The sequence below is a fragment of the Lissotriton helveticus genome, chromosome 5_1, assembly GCF_964261635.1.
Source record: "Lissotriton helveticus chromosome 5_1, aLisHel1.1, whole genome shotgun sequence".
Taxonomy (NCBI): Eukaryota; Metazoa; Chordata; class Amphibia; order Caudata; family Salamandridae; genus Lissotriton; species Lissotriton helveticus.
The window spans coordinates 1,732,736,451-1,732,761,987 of NC_136065.1; the positions used below are offsets into that span (position 1 = coordinate 1,732,736,451).

The 25,537-nt window shown below is 39.6% G+C and overlaps 1 protein-coding gene across 1 annotated transcript in view; it reads left to right on the top strand.

Annotated features, from left to right (window-relative positions):
* Window positions 1–25,537, top strand: part of LOC144753804 (uncharacterized) — a 2,685,544-nt gene that overhangs the window by 2,147,330 nt on the left and 512,677 nt on the right. The gene's annotated exons all lie outside the window — the stretch shown is intronic.

Consider the following 25,537-nt stretch of genomic DNA (forward strand, 5'->3'; position numbering starts at 1 on the left):
GGTTTAGGGTAGTGTTGTAGTGTTTGCGTAGTGTAGGGTCATGCTGGGGTGTAGTGTTTTAGGGTTTTGGGTAGTGTTGTAGTGTTTGTGTAGTGTAGGGTCATGCTGGGGGTAGTGTTTTAGGGTTTAGGGTAGTGTTGTAGTGTTTGCGTAGTGTAGGGTCATGCTGGGGGTAGTGTTTTAGGGTTTAGGGTAGTGTTGTAGTGTTTGCGTAGTGTAGGGTCATGCTGGGGTGTAGTGTTTTAGGGTTTTGGGTAGTGTTGTAGTGTTTGCGTAGTGTAGGGTCATGCTGGGGGTAGTGTTTTAGGGTTTAGGGTAGTGTTGTAATGTTTGCGTAGTGTAGGGTCATGCTGGGGGTAGTGTTTTAGGGTTTAGGGTAGTGTTGTAGTGTTTGCGTAGTGTAGGGTCATGCTGGGGTGTAGTATTTTAGGGTTTTGGGTAGTGTTGTAGTGTTTGCGTAGTGTAGGGTCATGCTGGGGGTAGTGTTTTAGGGTTTAGGGTAGTGTTGTAGTGTTTGCGTAGTGTAGGGTCATGCTGGGGGTAGTGTTTTAGGGGTTAGGGTAGTGTTGTAGTGTTTGTGTAGTGTAGGGTCATGCTGGGGGTAGTGTTTTAGGGTTTAGGGTAGTGTTGTAGTGTTTGCGTAGTGTAGGGTCATGCTGGGGAGTAGTGTTTTAGGGTTTTGCGTAGTGTTGTAGTGTTTGCGTAGTGTAGGGTCATGCTGGGGGTAGTGTTTTAGGGTTTAGGGTAGTGTTGTAGTGTTTGCGTAGTGTAGGGTCATGCTGGGGTGTAGTGTTTTAGGGTTTAGGGTTGTGTTGGAGTGTCTGTGTAGTGTAGGGTCATGCTGGGGGTAGTGTTTTAGGGTTTAGGGTAGTGTTGTAGTGTTTGTGTAGTGTAGGGTCATGCTGGGGGTAGTGTTTTAGGGTTTAGGGTTGTGTTGTAGTGTTTGTGTAGTGTAGGGTCATGCTGGGGGTAGTGTTTTAGGGTTTAGGGTTGTAGTGTTTGCGTAGTGTAGGGTCATGCTGGGGTGTAGTGTTTTAGGGTTTTGGGTAGTGTTGTAGTGTTTGCGTAGTGTAGGGTCATGCTGGGGGTAGTGTTTTAGGGTTTAGGGTAGTGTTGTAGTGTTTGTGTAGTGTAGGGTCATGCTGGGGGTAGTGTTTTAGGGTTTAGGGTAGTGTTGTACTGTTTGTGTAGTGTAGGGTCATGCTGGGGGTAGTGTTTTAGGGTTTAGGGTAGTTTAGTTGTTTAGTGTATGCTAAAGGCATATTCGTTCTAAAAGTTTTCGTTATTTTAATTTGCGGCCTAATAGTACATGCAAGATTTTTTTTGCGGACTGATGGTATGCGGGATTTCGTCATATATTCGCTAATCATACTTTCTATGGCAAAATGAACCCCCTCATTTTGTTCCTTTTTAAATTAAATGTTTTAAGAGTTACCACTTTATTCCAATCAAGATGGCTTCAGGTGTGCCATACCTTTGTAATAAGTAGGACTGTTAGCACTCTAGTTGTTCTTTAGAACACTCTGGGACATTCTGTCATTGGGCTATAGTTGGGCTACATCTGGCTGATATTTGGGCTACATTTGTTTTTTTTTGTCTCTGGTGGCAATCTTTGGGCTACATTGGGCTACATTGGGCTACATTTGGGCTCCAACATATATATAGCCCAATGTAGCCCAATATATATTTTTCAAAGTTAATTTTCGTTAAAACCACTGGAGCCTATATCCTGAGACATAGCAAAGGCACATCGGGCTACCAGTCCCTACAATTTTGCCAAGTTTGGTGTAAATCCATTCAGCCGTTCGGGCTAAAAGTGAGGCCAACCGCCCTATGGAAAATTGCATGGGAAAAACACGTTTTGGGACCCCCCTTTTTTCTCGGCCCCCCCTTGACGAAACCCCCCCAAATTTTCAGGGGCTGCTCAGAAACAAAATGTTCCATTTTCCTGAAAATTTCAGCCAATTCTGTCCTCAAACGCCAAAGTTATTCGACATAGAATTTTCAAAAATCCCATAGGAAAAAAATCCTAACTATATATACCTACTGGCTATCGCCAGTAGGTAATACATACATATATATATGCATATATATATATATTCACTGAAAAAACCATAGGTTATAGACCATATATAGTTAGGAATTAGCGTTTACAAAACCTTGAAAATTCACTGAAAAAACCATAGGTTATACACCATATATAGTTAGGAATTAGCATTTAAAAAACCTTATTTTACTCACACAAAACCAATGAAATTCCATATATAGTTAGTTGTACTAACTATATATCACGCACCCGCAATCCACTGCTGATGATGTCACATATTACATCATTCATGACATGGTCAGTGACATCACTGATGACATCACTGATGACATCTCAAATGACATCACTGATGACATCTCAAATGACATCACTGATGACATCACTGATGACAACATCCAGTGACTGTATTTTTCTGTAAAGTTAAAATATGTCTTACATATTTAAGAATGAGTGGATGTATAAGTGTCTGGATGAAGGATTTAGTAGGTGCATGACTGACTGTATGAGTGAGTGGTTAAATGTGTCTCACTGAGTGCATGGGTTAGTGACTAAACTGTCTTAATTTGTGCATCATTATGTCTGTTGTTCTGTAAACTGCTGCATGTGTTGATCAGTAGCTATATGAGTAACTATATGGGTTATTGATTGGTTGCCCAAGCATTTGTATGGGAGACTGAGTGTGTGTGTGGGTGGCTGGGAGGTGTATGACTCTGTGCATAGATGTATGGGTTCAAAAGTGCATGTGGAAACAGCTGTATGGGCGGTTGACTGTGTGCATGACTGTATTGGTGAGTGAATATATATCTCAGTGCTACATGTCAAAGTAAGTACATATGTAAAATACAGTACATGTGAGAGTTGACATATATAAATAACTGTGCATAAGAGCCAGTGAATGTGTGAGTGGCTGTATGGATCATTGTGCTCTTGTATCCAGGATTGTATAAGTGAGTAAATATGTTTTAGTATATGTTTGAATAAGTAAGGTGTGTATAACTGTATAGTTGTGAAAATGGAGCTGTGATTGATTCTTTGCATGACTGACTAGGTGTGTAAGTAACTCCATGGATGAGTGACAGTCTGTGAGTGTCTGTTTACACTGAGTGTATCTAAGGTTATATTAGAGTCTGAAGAGGTTCATCGTATTATCACATGAATGATGTCATCAGTGATGTGATCAGTAATGTCAAATGAGATTTTATCAGTGATGTCATCAGTGATGTCATTTGAGATGTCATCAGTGATGTCATCAGTGATGTCATTTGAGATGTCATCAGTGATGTCATCAGTGATGTCACTGACCATGTCATGAATGATGTAATATGTGACATCATCAGCAGTGGATTGCGGGTGCGTGATATATAGTTAGTACAACTAACTATATATGGAATTTCATTGGTTTTGTGTGAGTAAAATAAGGTTTTTTAAATGCTAATTCCTAACTATATATGGTGTATAACCTATGGTTTTTTCAGTGAATTTTCAAGGTTTTGTAAATGCTAATTCCTAACTATATATGGTCTATAACCTATGGTTTTTTCAGTGAATTTCATTGGTTTTTTAACAGCTAATATCAAAACCTTTACAATGTATTCTTCTTTAAATAGAAAAATATTTTTTACATGTTTTTAATACAATTTTTTTTTAATTATTTTTTTTGTTTCGCTCCCGGTACGCGAACCGGTTAGCTTCCCGTTAGCTCAATCCGGAGGCGCGACCCGGTCCGCGAACCGGTAAACGTTCCGTTTGCGCACCTCTCGCGTTAGAAAACAACATTGTGACGCGTCGCGTCAGCATGACGTTTCGCGTTCTCGCGTAATACGTCATATAACGTGCTACGTTAGCGTACCCGGAAGCGCACCGGTACGCGAACCGGAAGCGATCCGCGGCGAGGCGCCGACCGCGTAACGTAAACACAGCAGGTCATGTGACTCGGTAATAACACTTTTCATTGGTTCATTTCACTTTTGGTTTCCTAATGATGTAATACTAGGTCATGTGATCTAAAATGAACACTTTTCATTGGTTTACAACTTTTGCTTTTCCCAAATGATGAAAACCCCTCCTTCTTTCCTCACTCTGACTTTCATCTTGGTGAGAGAAAGACCCTTTATTTACACTTTGACATGGCTTCATTAGTAGCTTCAGCTGGTTCTAACCCACCACCTCCACCAAATCCAAGAAAGAGAGGACCACCTGCTGAAGTAATTTTGCAAGAAGAGGAAGAACAGGAAGAGGAGGAAGAGGAGGAAGAGCCAAGGTTTTTGCCAGAGGAGCCCAGGAGGTACAATCGAAAGGAGAATTACATTTGGCAATTCTATAGAATTCCTGAGGGGCAAAAAAAAGTGAATGCACGCTACGTGTTTTGCCGTATATGCGGTGATAGATTGTCAAGGGGAACTGAAAAAAAATACAGTTACGGCAATCACACTATGCATCGGCATATGAGTAGGTGGCACCCAAATAATTATAGTGCTGCCCAGCTACGTGATGAGCAACAAAATCCCCTCCCAATGGCAAGAAGATCAGTTGTTCCAGAGGTGTCGGGACCAGAGGCGAGGGAGATGATCCCAAACATCCAAATGTTGTTTGGGCACGTGAAGCAAGTGTGCGTGCACTGCGGCGATTTCATCTGCTACAGGGAAAGTAGCATCATTTTGATTATGAGAGCTATTCAGAATCATGTTAATGTTTGTCCGAGACGCCCCAAAGAATAAATTCCTTTTTTTTTGTTGCTCCTGTTGAGCCCTTTACAATGGATCGTTTTTGTTTCCCCCCCCCCAAAAAAACCAAAAAAATATAAAAACGTTCAGAAAATACAAAAAAAGTAAAAAAATGTTCAAAAAATACTAAAAAAAATATAAAACAACAAAAACATTAAAAAAAAAGTTCTTTTCAGAACTACCTCCCCATTATAAAAAAATTGGTAGAATATATGGAACTCTGCCAACCTCTATTTCTCTTAGTTCGCTCCCCGGAGCGCTACCCGGTACGCGTACCGGAAGCTAACCAAAAAAAATATTTTTTTAAAAAAAGAACAGTAAGTATAAGGTAAGCAAACAGACAGTTATGTGAAAAGAAAGACAGCTCTAGGGAGTAAACAAGAGATACTGTTACCTACAATCCACTGCTGATGATGTCACATATTACATCATTCATGACATGGTCAGTAACATCAACAGCAGTGGATTGCGGGTAACAGTATCCTTAGTTTACTCCCTATAGCTGTCTTTCTTTTAACATAACTGTCTGTTTCCTTCCCTTATAGTTACTGTTCTTTTTTAAAAAAAATGTTTTTGATCAGTCATAAACAGTGACATTAATAGAAACAGAGAGAGTGAACAAGAGTGAAGAACTATGGTCCTCCTCAGCTACCCTCAGAAAACCAAGGGGGTCAAGATACATCTACCGTGCCCCCTTCTACCCATTCTGAACATTATTTGCCCTCCATCTTGTATCTTGATTCGACCGAAACACAAAATGGTGGACTCCCGTAACGCTGCTGGTTTGCGAACCGGGCCACTTCCCGGGAAGCGGTCCAAAAAAAAAGGTGGGAAAGTAATTCACAGACACTAAGAGTAATAGAGACGGAGTGAGTGAACAAGACTGAGGAACTATGAGAACAGAGGGACTGAGAAAAAGAGTGGAAGGAGTTGAGTAAGTAGGTGATAGAGAAAGGAATGAGGAAAGTAGCAAAGGCAGGAAACTGAGGGTTAAAGAAGTGAAGCAGTGGATCTAATAGTAGGTGAATGTGATAGAAATGTAACGAAAAGAGTACAACTATTTACCTTATAATTGCCGTTAAATTAATCACTTTTTATTTTTATACTTTCAATCTGTGAAAGAGAGAACCAACATTTGAAAAATATTAAAACATGTATTTAAAAATTACAAAAGACAAGGGAAAAGATTGAAGGACAAATAGTTTTTCAACAACTTTGACACTGACAGAAGCTTCTGCTTCTCCAGGTCCCCTACACAGTCCTAAAGATATACATTTTAAACTAACAGTATCTTGATGCAGATGAAGTGAGGCCTATCTTAAAACATGGTGCATCTTTTGCATTGCTCTTGTTTCAGAAAAGTGTCGCTTCAGGATGCCAATAACATGTCTCCTATCCAGAGATTTGTTTGAGGTGAGGCCTACTCAGAGTTCAAGATGAGATTTACACTTGTTGAAGTGTACAGAGGAGATAATATCTGTGAAAGTCTACCAATGAAGTGAGTCATGTCCACTGCACTCTTCAACAAAGTAGAAACCTCCTATGTTTCCCTGGACAGACCTAAACTTGATCTGCACAATGTGATTCATAATGATAGGAAACACAGGTGATGTAATTGAAATATGTGCAATTTATTTTGCTCATTTCACAATCACATCACTTGTGTTTCCTTTGCTTAGGTATCTCATTGTGCAGATGTAGTCCAGCATATGAAAGAATACGTAGAAGTGCAGCACTGCATGCAACAACTTTGACACTTACAGAAGCCTCACCTTCTCCATGCCTCCTACACAGTTCTACATATACATCATAAATGCAAACAGTACAGAATTAATTATACATGTTAAATGGTTTATTTTTGCTGTTCTCAGAATGTATCAAAATTCACTAAAAACAGTGACTTGAAGGTATTCATCATGTAACAGCGGGGAAAAAAAAACACAATCAAAATGATTGTGTTTAAAAAACCCATACAACATCAGAAATCAAAATTCAGAACTCCTTAAAGTTAACTTACTTTCCATGATGTCCAAGGATGTCCTATGAACAGCTTACACTCTTTTGTGCTGTTATTACTTTCAGCCCGCCACTTTCTGAAAGAAAACCTCCATCGTTTTTAAAAACACGTTACATGCAATAAATGACTTCTTGCTCTCTACCACTATTTTCCACAAGGCCAAATCTAGTCAGAGCCATTTATAACTCTTGGATTTCTTGTAAGCCAATCCCATCATTTGGCATTTCCGCAACTTTCAGAATTAAAATGTTGAAGATCATTTTCACAATCCTGGAATAGTAATATCTTCCCCTTCTTGCTCAGTCATGTTCTACATTTCCTATGACACTGATACTGCTTAATATGAAGCAGACTTACACTACCTCTATGACTACTACAATTATTTAATTCTCTACATCACTTTTAATCACAAAGCAATGTAAAACAGTAGACAGCATTGCAGACTTACATTCCCTCTACTCCATGTTTTGATTGGCTGCTTCAATTAGCCTATAAAAAGAAACAGTTTTTCTGAACTCATTCAAAGTGCACATATATCTCCATGATGTCCAGTCCTATGATTAGAAGTTATGTCTCTGAACTACACTTATCCTCAAGGCCAAATTGTGTAGGAGCCATTAGAACTTCTTGAAATTCCACAGAGCACATCCCGAGATTATTTCCCTAAAATTTTGGTTTTAAAAACACCAGGTAAGAGTTTTTAAGGTCATACGGCAATTTTTTTTTGAAAATTAAAACAGAATCATTGCAGAATGACCAGCCATTTCTAGACTTTAAATAAGCTGTGTAATGTCCTGATGTTATTGAAGGGCCGTCATGATATATAATTGCTGTAGTTACAAAAGTCCTTCCTGATATTGACAACTGCGAAGCTACAACATTTTTTATTAAAGTTGTCAATTTTGTTCCATCAGGCCTACATCGTTGGAACATTAAAATGACGTACTGGCCATATGTTCGTATAAATAATGTGGACATCATTTCAGATTTACATTGGCTACACTCCATGTTGTGATTAGCAGCTTTTACTAGCTTATTAAAGGAGACTGATTTACTGTCTGGCAAAGTTAAATATATAAATCTTTCTGAGTCTACACTAGTAGTACTTGATACCATACAGTTCTCGCAGTCATGCTGCCATTGATAAGAAAGCCCAAACAGCTGATCTACATCTACACCTTCAGCATGTAATACATCAAGCATATACATTAAAAACTCCTGACAATCTTGCTGAATATTTTGAGAGAATTGTGTTTGGCCTGAACATCTGTCTAACAGATTTCGAATTTCAGACACACTTTCTATGTTTCTTCTATCAGTGGTACATTTCTCTAACACAGAATTTAACAAACTGCAAAATCTTTGATCAGAATTGACCACAATCTCTTCTTTTACATTTTTTAGAGAAAACAAAACATTAATTACTACATTAGCATAGCAGTTGACACCAGAACTGTTTTCAAACTGAAAACCAACAACATCTTCAACAGAATCCTTTTTGTTTCTGCTTGTAATTTTAGGTTCATTGACTTTTTGTCTTTTTGCTACAACCTCCCCAGTATTGTTCTCATTTCTTCGTTTCCGGCCTACCACACGTTTCTCAAACAAAGGAAACTGAGGCAAATGTGGCGCATACTCTCTTCTTAACCTATTGTATTCCTTAACACAATCTAGATCTGCACAAATGTTTGTGACATCACACTCAATCAAGTACAATCCCGATAAAGTTCTAACTCGTGACAATGCCACATATGCCATACCCTCCTTGAACACAGAACTGCCAATATTCACCAATGCACTGTCTACACTTAAACCTTGCGATTTATGGATTGTCACCGCATATGCCAAGCAAACAGGAAACTGCTTACGGCGAACATATAAGTCTTTTACAAGCAAAAATCTAGCAGAACAACGAGCAATTAGCTGTACTTCCTCAATGCCATCAAATTTAATTTTTAAAAATTCAATTCCATCTCTATTTCTGTATTTCACAAAATCAACAACATTACCCATTGATCCATTTACCAGACCTCTTTCAACATGTAAATTCCTTCTTAAAATTATACGGCAGTTCAAGCACACATTCAGAGTCTTTTCAAAACCTGCAGTTTTAGATATACTCTTCTCTAATGAATCCAATTTTGTTTTCAGATTCTCAGACAAAATAATTGTTGATCCCATATGCTCTACTCTATCAATAGCTTCCATTTTCACAATCTCTTGCTTTTCTAAATGCAACATTTTGTTGTTAAATTTGGCACATTCTGCAAGAGTTGGCATCAAACATATTCCAGATTTCTTTTCAGTAATTTTCTGAAAAATATTCTCAGGCACAACATCTTGTTCTGGATATAAATTTGACAGTAATCGTGCATGTAAAACTTCTTTCCCATGCTCAGTCACTTTTCCAATTCTAACATCTTGTAGAATAGTCTTGTAAACTTCATCCTTCGCCTGACGCATATTTTCATGCAGTTCAGCATAATTGAAGTTTAACCATATATTGACGTTGCCAATGCTGCCTAGGCACTTCCTGGTATCTTCATGCGTGAGCATTTTGAACACAGGTTGCCCTTTCACTGGTGTCAGCTGCAGAAGATCTCCGAAAACAATGATGTGTTTGCCACCAAATAACACATCATACTCTGTTTTGAGAACTTCTTGCATCCTCAAATGCACAAAGGCAAGCATGACATTGGAAACCATGCTTACTTCGTCAATGATAAGAAGTTTCATTTTCCTCAAGATTCTTGAAACTTCAAAACAAGCATCTCCAGATAGCTTGTGATATTCTAATTTGTTGTCATGCTCCACTGGCAGCATCAGTAAACGATGTAAAGTAATCCCTTTAATATTATGTGCTGCCAGTCCAGTTGGAGCAGTGACAACACAAGACAGCGATGACTCTGTCCTTTCCTGCAAATAGCATGAAATTGCTTTAATGGGGAAACTTTTTCCAGTTCCCGCTTCTCCACTCACGTACAGTCGGACAGGCTTCAACGACGTACATGAGCACTCTTTCTTATCATGACTTAATCCATGATCAATTTGCATGGTAACTTCGTCATATATTTTCCTCTGCTCAACGTTGAGTTGCCTTTCCAACTCTTCTAAGTTAACCGCATCCTCTTGAGCATGTGCCATGGCTCTTTCCACTTCATTCATAGCAGTGGCAGCTTCATTTTCGATAAGAGGTCCTCCTAGTGGATCCTGACTCAATGAAGCAGAACTCTGACTGTCCTGAGAACTGTCTCTGGCAATCTCGGCTGCAATCGTTGCTTCCTGCTCAATTTCCGCATTCAACATTTCTACATATTTGGGAAAAGCAGGACATTCTATGGTCTCCTTGGCGGCATTGAAAGAGTCTTCGTAACAGAGAAAATCTCCAAGCAGTTCCTCTTCTGCACGCCAAGGCTTGAAAAGTTGCAAAAGTGCTAAATAGAAAAACTCCTTTTTTTCAGGAGATTCGCCACTCAATTTTCGATGGTTTACCAAGTGGCATTTTCTTTGCTTGACCAGACATCCCTCACTTCCTATTACAGCATACACTCCTTTCTCAGTATCTTCTTTGATGTTCCTCTTGAATATGTAATTTTGCAGAACCTCATACAGACAAACATTCTCGAGATGACTGCTTCGATTTGGATAATATGTATCCAACATGTTTGTCTTCAAAATGTCGGTACTGTTTGGCTCCTTTTCCGCCAAATACTCAATTTCCCGCACAGGTTTGAGAACTCGATTACGCGTTGCAGCAAGACCAAGACTCGCCCAAACGATACTCCTGGACTTGGCATAGAGACTTGCTGAAGACAACCGGTCAGAACATTCCTACGCTCCGATTTCTCGATGCGACAACATCTTCAGACTGAAACTGTACAACTTCTTGCTGAGGCTCTTTTCATGGGAAATGTCCTCCCACATATCCTTCAATTCTGTCTTCTCTTTTTTGGTGATGTAAGACGTCACATACCGAGCCACAGCCATACAGTTATCAGCCACAAACTGTATATCCATGTTAGCATTCCACATCGACAAAATCACCGGGTTGTAGTCGTTGATGTACTTGGACTCTTCGTTCCTCTTCAAATTGTAAGTGTTTTTAGGTGATTTCTTCATGACATTGTGTCGCAACGAAGACATCAAACTGTTTACTCTTCCTTTAGAAATCACCGGTCGTGGAAAGCCGAAACGACATTTAGTGTAGAACTTGTCTTTGTTTCGGAATTTACGACGGCAGTACTTTCCACATCGATGGCTTTGGAAACGCAGAACTTTTTCTCTTAGGCTTTTCTTCTCCTTTGCGTTTGGAACAACACACGTAGAATACTGTTGGATGAAACTCATCACTGAGTCTTCTGGATCCGTTCCAAATTTAGGTGCATCCTTGATCCACAGCAACATATGTATATGAGGAGCACCTCTTGCTTGGTACTCCTTTCTCCAGAAGAAATCCAACACCTCTCCAAGAGGTGGATTCTTCTTATTCATGATGAAAGACATCATAGCTTCAAATCTATGATTGAAGTACCTACATACATTGACTGGATCCAAAGAGCACAGTTCTCCAGGTGTCTTGAATTCGATGTTATCTACGTTAGCATTTGCCTCTCGTAGAAATTCAAGTAAGTCTTCCCAGCCATACTCGGCACAGCTCAGAGTGAGGAACCATGTGGGAGTACCTAAGTTCCTCAGCATACATTTTAAATCACCATGACGACGGTACCAGTACTCATTAGTACCACGCTGACACGCCATGAGATTAATCAGGTGAGAATCCAAAATACTATCTTGGACATTGACTTTATCCATAAAATCACTTGCCGAGATGTTTTGCATGTGTATACCACTTTTCAAGATGTGGTTCACTGCATATGACAGTCCAGACAGATCGCTTTCAAACAGGAGATGAAACAAATAAGGAATGCATTGTCGAAACCTAGCATCTCCTGCATACAATCGCAAAGTCCGGTATTCAGAAGCAGGAATTTGATGAGGTCGCTCATCATATCTTCCTCCCTGACCTGTTGGAAAAAGCTGTGGGAAACACCGAGCTTCCAAACTTTCCTCCCAAACACTAATGGGACTCCCTTTGGCTTGTTTCATTTGAAACAACTCAATAGCATTCCCCATGACTTCCTTGGAATGCAAAGGATGAACACTATAATGTTCATATATTTCTTCACTAGTAGAGGGTTCTACTTTCTCAATTTGACCAGCACACAAATCGCTATCCTCTTCCTCACTTACTTCCTCTTCTGCAACATATACATTCTTATAGTATTTATTATTTTTTTTCAAATACAATGTTGCCTTTTTAACTTTCCTAACATCTACTAAATCTTGCCATATTTTCTTATTCTTTGTCGGAACCCCATTAACTAAGATAACCAGAGGTTCCTCTTCCACTTTTTCTACTCCAATTGTGTCAATGTTTTTCTTGAAATCTAGAGGCAAATAAACAACTCTTCCCTTTAATCCTCTCTGTAAATCTGATGGAGGCAATTTCCCTGTCTTTGGCTCCATTCTTACAATAGCCTGAAAGGGATGGATACTTTGAATCAAAATAGATTCATAAGTATTTAAGTCCTTCAATTCAGAAGGAATCTCAACCAATTCCAGATTATTATGAACTGCTCTAGCAGGCATCTGGTTTTGTTTTAATTTGTTACAACAATAAGTACACACACGTTGATCCAATCCCAAATCAAAACAATTTTCTACCATCAAGTATGTTGCAAAATCCTTCCATTCACTATTATTTTCCCTTTCACTTTTTGCATATAAATCCACTAACTTAGTCTGATTCTTATAATAAGTGCGTCGACAACACACACAAGTGAAATTAGGCCTCTCACTTGATTTCACGTCAAACGTCGCAATTTCCCTCTGGAAATTATCTGTACTGGAAACCTGTACACTATCTTCCACATGACCCTCTACTTCTTGCTCAATTTCAACATTCTCCTCTTTACTTCCAAAGTAACAAAACTCAATTTCTTCACATGTATTCTTCACATCTATTTCAGAACCATGCAAAAGAGCAGCGCATAATTGTTTCAGCATAATTGCTGGACTCTTAGCATAATACAACATTCTAACTAATTTCCTCACTTTGTTATGATGCACTGCTAGCATCCTGAAATGATGAAAAACACTCTGGCATACTCTCCTGGAAAGACAAGCCAGTGAATGACCATGCAAACCTGTCACTTCTCTTACTCTGCAAGGATCTAATTCTTGCAACAACATCATTTTCTGCTTCAAACTTTTTTTGTTAAATGACCGTACAAAATCACAAAGCAAATTGATGGAATCCTGTCGCACACTGCAAATACTACTACACTTCCAGGTGTACACAAGACCCTTAGCACGTCTTCCTAAAACCTCATTACCTAACACCTCTTCTGCCTCTGTTGTCACAAGTTTTTCTTTTTCAACTGGACAACCATCTTTCACTTCATAAGCACGACCACTAGTGTCAACTGCATGCACCAAATCATTATCCTGGAAATAACTCTCCTCATTAAAAAATGCCTCACAGCTTGAACTATGCATCCATTCTCCAGAAAAAACTTCACAAAAATTACTACGATTAACTATTCTCTTCCATCTACTATTTCTTTTGAAATCAAAAATTGCCTTGTTTAGCTTCCTAATTCTATTGATTATCAAAATAAATAACTTACGTTTAATTTCAAATGCCTGATCAATAACTTTCTCAACTTTTTTTTTTCTCTTATAAAAAACTAGTTTCTGTTGACCTTTCTTAATATTTTTTAACAAATTGCCAATTATCCTGTTGCGGAACATTCATTTAGGAATCTCCCTAAACTGTTGTTTCCTTCTACTATCATGCACAGATTTATCTCTTGCTCTAGCAGTAACATTTTTCATTGTCCTTTTCTTTCCATTTGATTTCCTTCTCGTTTTATGGACTGAAACATTTTCTGTAGTAATATTTTTTTTAATACAAATATTTCTTATGAAATATTTAGAGCTCTTACCCGGTGCTTTCTTCGTGGCTTGAGAAATCTTTTTGTTAGAGGACTGCTGCGTTTTTTTTTCCACCTGCTGTCTTTGACGTTTTGCAGCCTTTATCTGTCTTTGTATTGTAGGCATGGTGAAATCTTGAAATGATCTGCAGTTGAATCTGTGGAAAAATATAATAAAAAATGTTATTAAACATTATTACCAAACAGTAAATCAGTAACAGTGATCAAAAACTTAACACAGTACTTGACATTTTAATTTGAAGATTTTTTAGTCATTGGCAATTTTACAATACAGAAATACCAGAAAAGAAATGACATTTATATTTATGTTACCTATGCTATTTTATATGTGAATCTGATCTAATTTTATGAGCATATTTTAATATTTTATTGAAGACACTACACATAACCTGTTTTTGAAGGTGTCTTTATTTTTAAATTAAACGGTTTACCTTTTTACTTTTTATTGATTATAAATTTTAAAAATAAATGTTTATATTTCCAAAGGCTCAAGCAGGTCAGCTTCCCATCCTATATCATATAATTCGGACAAATCTGCATCCTCATCACGCTCTTCTTCATCCTCAGGATTTAAATCATCCAAAGGATCAACATCCACTGATGTTTCAATTACAAGTTCAATGATGAGGTCAAAATCAACTGATTGCAGATTGTCGCTCATGTTGAGGTTGTCTTTATCTTTAAAGAAAGATAACAACAATGAGATGTTGCAGAGTAAGAAACAAATCTCAGAGATTATAATAGTAAAATTGTTTAACAAGATTAACATTTTGCAGCTATTATTTAGCCATGTCCAGCAATGCTGAGCAGGTGAAGCCTATATCTAATTTTTCACTGAACAGGACTCATCTCTTCTTAACCTTGGATAAGCCTCACCGACTCTGTGTCCCCTGCACATACTTAAATGTTAAAGGGCAGATTTATATTAAATGGCACATCCCCAGGCATGCACCAGTTAATGTGCACCACTGCTCTACCACCCATGGTGTGCCGCATTTACAATCAGATAGGAGAAAGCTGCGTCAAAACCCTGCGCCTGCTTGAAGCTGGCATAGGTCTTGACGCAGCATTGTGGAGATGGGGCACCCCTGAGCCTTGCTGGAGCTGCATCGCACTTGCGATACAACTCCAGCAATGCGCCACCTTTACGGCACAGATGCGTCACGCATCTGTGCCGTTTTTGCCCCATGCTGCGCCGCATTGTAAATGCAGCACACCATGGGTGGCAGAACAGCGGCGCAGGATGACTGTCACATCCCTGGTGATGCGCCAGTCATCATAAATCTATCCCTAAGCTTCTTATCTTGTTACAGATGAACTGCCATATGTATCATCAAAATATTTTACATTTTCTAAATAGCGAATTTTAAGGAATAAATAGCGATTCTTTACCATTCCTAATTTGCGATGAGCAAATTGCTAATTGCAAGTTACCCATTCATTTCCATGGGCTAGGAGGCTCATATGAATGAAGGTTTAATTTGCGATTAGCAATTTGCTCATCACAAATTAGGAATTTTTCCAAGGGTGCAGGGGTGTCTCAAGAACACCCTGCTGCACCCCTGAAAAACAAATTTGGGGGCATATGGCACACATACATGCCCTAAGGGCATGTGTTGGCGTCATATGGCACCTTTTGTTTTTTTGAAAAAAAGCTTTTTGAAAAAAATTCACAAATTACCACCAATTTACCACAATAGTTTCCAAATCCTTAATGTCATTTTTTACATAGTTTTTGTTTGATACATTGCATTTAAGTAGTCACAAAATTTGCAAATCCTTCAGTGCAATTGCAAAATAAGGAATAGCAAATTTTGCTACTCCTTATTTTGCATCAAACTTGTTTGATACATACCATTTGTCTAATTAACATTCGCAAAGGCCGAAATTCGTACAATTTTGATCTTTGCAAATGCTAATTAGCTTGATACATATGGCCCCAAGTGAGGCCTGTCTTGCGACATGGTGCATCTTTTGCATCACTGCTGCTTGGGTTTTATGTGGTACGTTTTTTTTACACCATGACATATCTGCCTAAATGCATCAATTTGTAATGTTGTCGCCTCATAGCAAATCTTTTGCACCACCGCTGCATCATAAAAGTGACGCACAGTGGCACAAAAGAGGCATACACCTATCATAAATCTGTCCCTAGCATTTTAAATGATTAATCCAGGATGACAATAAAGTGTGTCCTATCCAGAGGTTTGTTTAAGGTGAGGCCTACTCAGGATTGCAGATTAAAGTTACGTTTGATGAAGAATACAGAGGAGATAATACATATAAAGGCCTACCAATGAAGTAAGTAATGTGCACTTTATTGCGCCAGTCATCATAAATGTATCCCTAAGCTTCTTATCTTGTTACAGATGAACCACCATATGTACCATCAAACTATTTTGCATTTCCTAAATAGCAAATTTTAAGGAATAAATAGCAATTCTTTACTATTCCTAATTTGCAATGAGCAAATTGCTAATTGCAAATTACCCATTCATTTCCATGGGCTAGGAGGCTCATAGGAATGAAGGTGCAATTTGCGATTAGCAATTAGCTCATCACAAATTAGGAATTTTTCCAAGGGTGCAGGGGTGTCTCAAGAACACCCTGCTGCACCCCTGAAAAAGAAATTTGGGGGCATATGGCACACATACATGCCCTAAGGGCATGTGTTGGCGTCATATGGGATCTTTTGTTTTTTTTTAAAAAAACTTTTTGAAAAGAATTCACAAATTAAAACCTCCACATTAAACCTAGGGGGTCAGCGAGGATCTACCAGTAGGTAATATATATATATATGTGTGTATATATATATATATATATATATTCACAGAAAAAACCATAGGTTATAGACCATATATAGTTAGGAATTAGCATTTACAAAACCTTGAAAATTCACTGAAAAAACCATAGGTTATAGACCATATATAGTTAGGAAATAGCATTTAGAAAACCTTATTTTACTCACACAAAACCATTGAAATTCCATATATAGTTAGTTGCACTAACTATATATCGCGCACCTGCAATCCACTGCTGATGATGTCACATATTACATCATTCATGACATGGTCAGTGACATCACTGATGACATCACTGATGACATCTCAAATGACATCACTGATGACATCACTGATGACATCTCATTTGACATTACTGATCACATAACTGATGACATCATTCATGTGATGATACAATGAACCTCTTCAGACTCTAATATAACCTTAGATACACTCAGTGTAAACAGACACTCACAGACTGTCACTCATCCATGGAGTTACTCACACACCTAGTCAGTCTTGCAAAGAATCAATCACACCTCGATTTCCTCAACTATATAGTTATACACACCTTACTTATTGGAACATATAATAACACATATTTACTCTGTTATACAATCCCTGATACAAGTTCACAATAATCCATACAGCCACTCACACATTCACTGGCTCTTATGCACAGTTATTTATATATGTCAACTATCACATGTACTGTGTTTTACATATGTACTTACTTTGACATGTAGCACTGAGATATCCATTCACTCACCAATACACTCATGCACACAGTCAACCGCCCATACAGATGTTTCCACATGCACTTTTGAACCCATACATCTAGTGAATCAACTGCTCACACATCTATGCACAGAGTCATACACCTCCCAGACACCCACACACACACTCAGTCTCCCATACAAATACTTGGGCAACTAATCAATAACCCATATAGTTAGTCATATAGCTAATGATCAACACATGCATCAGATTACAAAACAACAGACACAATGATGCACAATTTAAAACAGTTTAGTCACTAACCCATGCACTCAGTGAGACACATTTAATCACTCACTTATACAGTCAGTCATGCACCTACTAAATCCTTCATCCAGACACTTATACATCCACTCATTCTTCAATATGTAAGACATATTTTAACTTTACAGAAGCATACAGTCACTGGATGTTGTCATCAGTGATGTCATCAGTGATGTCATTTGAGATGTCATCAGTGATGTCACTGACCATGTCATGAATGATGTAATATGTGACATCATCAGCAGTGGATTGCAGGTGCGCGATATATAGTTAGTGCAACTAACTATATATGGAATTTCAATGGTTTTGTGTGAGTAAAATAAGGTTTTCTAAATGCTATTTCCTAACTATATATGGTCTATAACCTATGGTTTTTTCAGTGAATTTTCAAGGTTTTGTAAATGCTAATTCCTAACTATATATGGTCTATAACCTATGGTTTTTTCTGTGAATTTCATTGGTTTTTTAACAGCTAATATCTGTAGCTGTAAAATGTATTCTTCTTTAAATCCAAAAATATATTTTATATGTTTATGAATAATTTTTTTTTAAAATATTTTTTTTTCTTCGTTCCCGCTTCGCGAATCGGGAAGCTTCCCGTTAGCTGACCTTGATGCCGCGAAATAGACCGCGAGCCGGTAAACGTTTCTTTACCGCAAGTGCCGCGTTAGAAAACAACATCGTGACGCCTCCCGTCCGCATGACGTTCCACGTTGTCGCTTGATACGTCATATGACGTGCTACGTTAGCGAACTGGTACGCGAAGCGAGTGCCAAAGCGCAGGTTTCTGGAAGCAAACAGGGAGGCCCTGCAAAGCGCTTAACGTAAACACAGCAAGTCATGTGACTTGGTAATAACACTTTTCATTGGTTCATTTCACTTTTGGTTTCCTAATGATGTAAGACTAGGTCATATAATCTAAAATGAACACTTTTGATTGGTTGAGAACTCTTGTTTTTCCCAAATGATGAAAATCCCTCCTTCTTTCCTCACTCTGACTTTCATCATTGTGAGAGAAAGACCCTTTGTGATCACTGAGCAATGGCTTCTTTAGTAGCTTCAGCTGGTGCTTCCCCACCACCTCCACCACATCCAAGGAAGAGTGGACCACCTGCTCAAGTTGTAATTCAACAAGAAGAAGAAGAAGAGGAACAGGAGGACGAGCACGAAGAGAGGCAGTTTTTGCCTGAGCAGCCCAAGACGTCTCACCGGAAAGAAAACTTCATTTGGCAATTTTTTAAAATTCCCAAAGGTCAGAAAAAAGTAAATGCAAGATACGTAACTTGCCTTATATGTCAAGATAGACTGTCCAGAGGGACCGACAAAAAATACAGTTTCGGAAACTACACAATGCATCGCCATATGACTAGGTGGCATCCTAACAACTACAGTGCTGCACAGTTTCGGAACGACCTAGATAATCTCCCTATTATGGCCAGATGATCTGTTGTACCGGAAGTAACGGGACCAGAGGGCAGGGAGATGGTGCCAAATATACAAATGAGATTTGGTGAAGTAAAACACACCTGCGTATTTTGCGATGGATTCATTTCCTACGGAGAAAGAAGCATCACTCTGATCAACAGAGCTATTGACTATCATATGCAAGTTTGTCCGAAACGCCCAAAATAATAAATACTTCTTTTTTTTCTTTTGTTGCTCCTGTTGAGCCCTTTACAATGAATCGTTTTCATTGCCCCCTCCAAGAAAAACCCAAAAAAATATAAAACTGTTCCGAAAAATTCAAAAACAGTAAAAAAATGTTCAAAAAAAAAAAAAAAAAAGTTCTTTTCAGAACTACCTCCCCGTTATTAAAAAATTGGTACAATATTTGGAACTGTGCCAACCTCTATTTCTCTTAGTTCGCTTCCTAGTTCGCTCGCTGGTACGCGAACTGGAAGCGAACCAAAAACAGTAAGTATAAGGGAAGGAAACACACACTTATGTTAAAAGAAAGACAGCTATAGGGGAGTAAACTAGAGATACTATTACCCATAATCCACTACTGATTATGTCACATATTACATCATTCATGACATGCTCAGTGACATCATCAGCAGAGGATTGCGGGTTTTTTGGCAACATGCCTTATCCACGGTTTAATAACGCTGCCTTTTGCTTTATATAAGTTTTCAAATTGTATGAAATATATACCAATAGGTCTTTATGAACCTTTAGGTAGTGCTTTTGTTCATGAGGTCTGGTCGCTTCCATACACATACAGATGTTTCAAAGATGATCAAGAAGTTTATCTGAATGGAGAGGAATGCACTGAGACGCCAGATCATTCACTAATGTGTAGGCACATACAGTTACACGATTCATGCAACAAACACCGACCAAATATGGCTTGCGTGTTGCAAGGCACGCCAGTTCCTGCTATCATCCCCACGTTCAAGTTGTTGGAAAATGGTAGTTATTTGATGCTCAATAATGAAGATTGTTCTGAGTTAATTAAAAGTATTCCTTTTATCGTAACAGTAAGTGAACGGGTTATTTGCTGCAGAAATGTTCTATTTCCTCCCACACATGAACATAGGGAGTTTTCAATCTGGCCACAAATACCAACCTTGGGACACGTTTCAACGGCATGACAAGAATAAGAGCTCTTTTGTCTCAGAGAGAGGTGGCCTTGAGTTCGGCCCGTGAAACTTTCCTACTTCACATAGCGAACACCCGTACACAGGTTTGCCTTTCAATTTCAGCAACATGTTTCCGACTATCTTTAACGCATCCTCCACAAAATCCCTGGCACACTTTTTTAAAGTTGTTACCAGTGGTCTCGTGACTTCATTTGAGAAAATCTTTGGAGTCATCCCTGCTCCCTTTCATTCCATTTTCTCCACTCTGGTTCGTGGATTGCATTTTTACTTGCATTACCAGCGGACGCTCTTGTGCTTTTTTACATTTTTAAATATGGATGTCCCTCCTATGCAACCTCCGACCCTGCAGCTGCTGACACTGTTCCGCAATCGCATGCTAGAATATTATGGCACAATGCCGTTGGCGATATTAAGCACGGCATATGGATTATCTTTTCGGTTCTCCTACTTCACCTGTGTCCAGCCTGTATTTCACTGCCTGACCTGTGATTTCGATTGGGCCATTGATTTGTGTCTCTGCGGACCGGTTTCTCCTGACGTCGACTTTAATCAGCTGATGACTCCTATCATTACTCACGAGTTGATTTGTCCTGGCGAAAGGATTATGGCTGTGGCATTGATGCATGGACTACTTGGTCCCTGGAATTTACTGGCGGCAGCACAGTCTTTCTTGGAACACAGCTTTCTTGAAAACCCACTGAGCTGTCCTCTGATGGTGATAGAGGATCCGGTGCTGGGAGAGCACGTATGTTCTTTTCCGCTTTTAAATTGGATGGCTGAACTGTTTTCGGATGAAGACGGTGACTTCCTATTGGAGGCTGTTGCAGCTTATTTTGCATACACAGTTATGTCATAGACCTTTTTCATGTTTGATATGCTGAGTACTAGCATTTCATTGACAATTCATTGACTTATTTGTCAAGTTTTTATTATTTACCTTGCCTATTGGCTTAAGACTCGATAAAGTACTTGGCTGTTTTATTTTTCTTTAGCATTGAATTTTCCTAGTTTTTAATGCTTTACCTTGCGGACCGTCCACATATAAACTTGCAATCTGCTCTCATGAGATGGCACTTCTATTATCTTATTCAGTTCGTTTCCGGATCATGAGGAGGTGTCATCTAGGTCCTGGATATCTTTACACCGTGTTAAGTTAGCATGGGCTCATTACCGGTTTAAACGCCATTTTTCCTTTTTTGCAACTTCTGCACACGACACTTAGTTGTTGCTTTAGCTTTCCACCTAGTAGTTCATCGTGGTTTACATGAGAATAATATGTTATTGGTCTACTATCTGCTTTACTTGTTAAACTATATCTGTACAGCGAGTGCTAAAGTTTCAAGAACAACACGATACAGAATTGTTATGAGGTCTGATCTCCACGACTTCATACTCATAACATAAGTGCAACTTCTGCCAATTCTGGGCATGAGGCGGGTTTTATATTGCTTTGCCGAACACACATACACAACAGTTGATGCGGTTCACATGAAGAGAGAGCTGGTGTATGCTGATGTGATTCCTTCAAATCTAAGACACTAAAGTATGGACACGCCCTAAACCAACACAAAGAGACCTTCTTAGCAAATAATATAATATGTGTATTAGGGAGGGTGAGATATAAGCAGCCGCGGGCCGTGGAGGGAGTTACGATGGGGCAGGGAGGCGGGGAGGGGGAGAAGCAGGGTGGAGCCCTCTCTACCTTGCCCCTCCCCCTCCCCGCCTCCCTGCCCCACCGTAACTCCCTCCACGGCCCGCGGCTGCTTATAAGTGTTGCTAACTCTTATTCATTTACAGCATGTTAACATACTGTCACCATTCGCTTTTTATGTACTAGTAACTATGCTGGTAATTTTGCTACTGATAATATGTGTACTTGTATTCTCCACCCTGCTTCTCCCCCTCCCCGCCTCCCTGCCTCACCGTAACTCCCTCCACGGCCCGCGGCTGCTTATAAGTGTTGCTAACTCTTATTCATTTACAGCATGTTAACATACTATCACCATTCACTTTTTATGTACTAGTAACTATGCTGGTAATTTTGCTACTGATAATATGTGTACTTTTATTATCTAAGGTACTACGCCTGAGAAGACGGCATTAGTAAATAAACATTTCAAATACACATGTGTTCTTCTTAACTCCATGTTCTGGTTTCTAAGAAATATATAACGACCGACTGTTCATGAGTTCCACGTATCCTGAGGTACTATAAGTTCATATTCTGGATTGTCTAAACATTGAGAGTTTGTTATATCCAATGTGACACTGTACCTAGCTTGCTAAATAGTTTTTGATTACTAACGTGAGTTTTGGGACACCCTAATTCGCCGAGGTTCCAATCCTCTGTCCACAGTTCTGTGTGAGAACAGAAACCCTGCGACAGGGGCACCCCCGACCCTTGCTGGAGCTTCATCACACTTGCGATACAACTCCAGCAATGCGCCACCTTTACGGCACAGATACATCACGCATCTGTGCTGTTTTTGCCCCATGATGCGCCGCATTGTAAATGCAGCACACCATAGGTGACGGAACAGCGGCACAGAATGACTAACACATCCCTGGTGATGCGCCAGTCATCATAAATCTATCCCTATGCTTCTTATCTTGTTAGAGATGAACCGCCATATGTATCATCAAAGTTATTTGCATTTCCTAAATAGCGAACTTTAAGGAATAAATAGCGATTCTTTACCATTCCTAGTTTGCGATGAGCTATTTGCTAATTAGCCGAATGTAGCCCAATGAAGCCCAATGTAGCCCAATGTAGCCCAAAGATGGCCGCCAGACACACAAAAAAACAAATGTAGCCCAAATATCAGCCAGATGTAGCCCAACTATAGCCCAGTGACAGAATGACCAATCAGCTTCGCAAACCTCCGTTACGCGAAGCGGAGCGCTGTTACAGATATATATCTTTTTTTGAACGTTAATTTCTCAAAATCCACTGGAGCACATATATTGAGACCTAGCAAAGGCACATCGGGCTACCAGTCCCTAATATTTTGCCAAGTTTCGTGCAAATCCATTCAGCCGTTCAATTATTATTTTTTTTTTTTTTTTTTGCCCCGCGGGGCCCTTTTAAAACCTCCACATCAAACCTAGGGGGTCAGCGAGGATCTACTATGCCCCCTTATAGTTATTTCCCCCTTTGTTTTGACCTCCTCTTGTCTCTCGATCCTACCGAGAGACAAGATGGCGGCCGCTACGGACTGTTTGGAATGTTGACAGACGCCGGAGAACCAATCAGCTTCGCTTCACAAAGCTCCGTTGCGCGAAAAGTCCGCGAACCAGAGCGCTAACCGGTCCGCTGTTACAGATATATATCTTTTTTTAAACGTTAATTTCTCAAAATCCACTGGAGCACATATATTGAGACCTACAAAAGGCACATCGGGCTACCAGTCCCTACAATTTTGCCAAGTTTCGTGCAAATCCATCCAGCCGTTCGGGCTAAAAGTGAGGCCAACCGCCCTATGGAAAACTCAATGTTAAAAACACGTTTTGGGACCCCCCTTTTTTCTCGGCCCCCAAAGGACGAACCCCCCCCAAATTTTCAAGGGCTGCTCAGAAACAAAATGTGCCATTTTCCTGAAAATTTCAGCCAATTCCGTCCACAAACGCCAAAGTTATTAGACATAGAATTTTCAAAAAACCCATAGAGAAAAAATCCTAACTATATATACCTACTGGCGACCGCCAGTAGGTAATATATATATATATATATATATATATATATATATTACCTACTGGCGGTCGCCAGTAGGTATATATAGTTAGGATTTTTTCTCTATGGGATTTTTGAAAATTCTATGTCTAATAACTTTGCCGTTTGTGGACGGAATTGGCTGAAATTTTCAGGAAAATGGCACATTTTGTTTCTGAGCAGCCTTTGAAAATTTGGGGGGGGTTCGTCAAGGGGGGGCCGAGAAAAAAGGGGGTCCCAAAACGCGTTTTTCCCATGTTAATTTCCATAGGGCGGTTGGCCTCACTTTTAGCCCGAACGGCTGAATGGATTTGCACGAAACTTGGCAAAATTGTAGGGACTGGTAGCCCGATGTGCCTTTTGTAGGTCTCAATATATGTGCTCCAGTGGATTTTGAGAAATTAACGTTTAAAAAAAGATATATATCTGTAAGCGCGGACCGGGCAGCGGCCTAGGACGCGTACTTTTCGCGCAACGGAGCTTTGTGAAGCGAAGCTGATTGGTTCTCCGGCGTCTGTCAACATTCCAAACAGTCCGTAGTGGCCGCAAACAGTCCGTAGTGGCCGCCATCTTGTCTCTCGGTAGGATCGAGAGACAAGAGGAGGCCAAAGCGAAGGGGTAAATGACCATAAGGGGGAATAGTAGATCCTCGCTGACCCCCTAGGTTTGATGTGGAGGTTTTAAAAGGGCCCCGCGGGGCAAAAAAAAAAAATTATAATAATAATCTTACGGCTGAATGGATTTGCACGAAACTTGGCAAAATTGTAGGGACTGGTAGCCCGATGTGCCTTTGCTAGGTCTCAATATATGTGCTTCAGTGGATTTTGAGAAATTAACGTTCAAAAAAAGATATATATCTGTAACAGCGCACCGCTTCGCGTACTTTTCGCGTTACGGAGCTTTGCGAAGCGAAGCTGATTGGCTCTCCGGTGTCTGTAAACATTCCAAACAGTCCGTAGCGGCCGCCATCTTGTCTCTCGGTATAATAATAATCTTACGGCTGAATGGATTTGCACGAAACTTGGCAAAATTGTAGGGACTGGTAGCCCGATGTGCCTTTGCTAGGTCTCAATATATGTGCTTCAGTGGATTTTGAGAAATTAACGTTCAAAAAAAGATATATATCTGTAACAGCGCACCGCTTCGCGTACTTTTCGCGTTACGGAGCTTTGCGAAGCGAAGCTGATTGGCTCTCCGGTGTCTGTAAACATTCCAAACAGTCCGTAGCGGCCGCCATCTTGTCTCTCGGTAGGATCGAGAGACAAGAGGAGGCCAAAGCGAAGGGGCAAATGACCATAAGGGGGCATAGTAGATCCTCGCTGATCCCCTAGGTTTGATGTGGAGGTTTTAAAAGGGCCCCGCGGGGCAAAAAAAATAAATAATAATAATAATCGAACGGCTGAATGGATTTGCACGAAACTTGGTAAAATATTAGGGACTGGTAGCCCGATGTGCCTTTGCTAGGTCTCAATATATGTGCTTCAGTGCATTTTGAGAAATTAACGTTCAAAAACAAGATATATATCTGTAACAGCGCTCCGCTTCGCGGAGATAAAATTATATCTGTATTACCTAGCTGTTGCTAACACCAGTTAGCGACG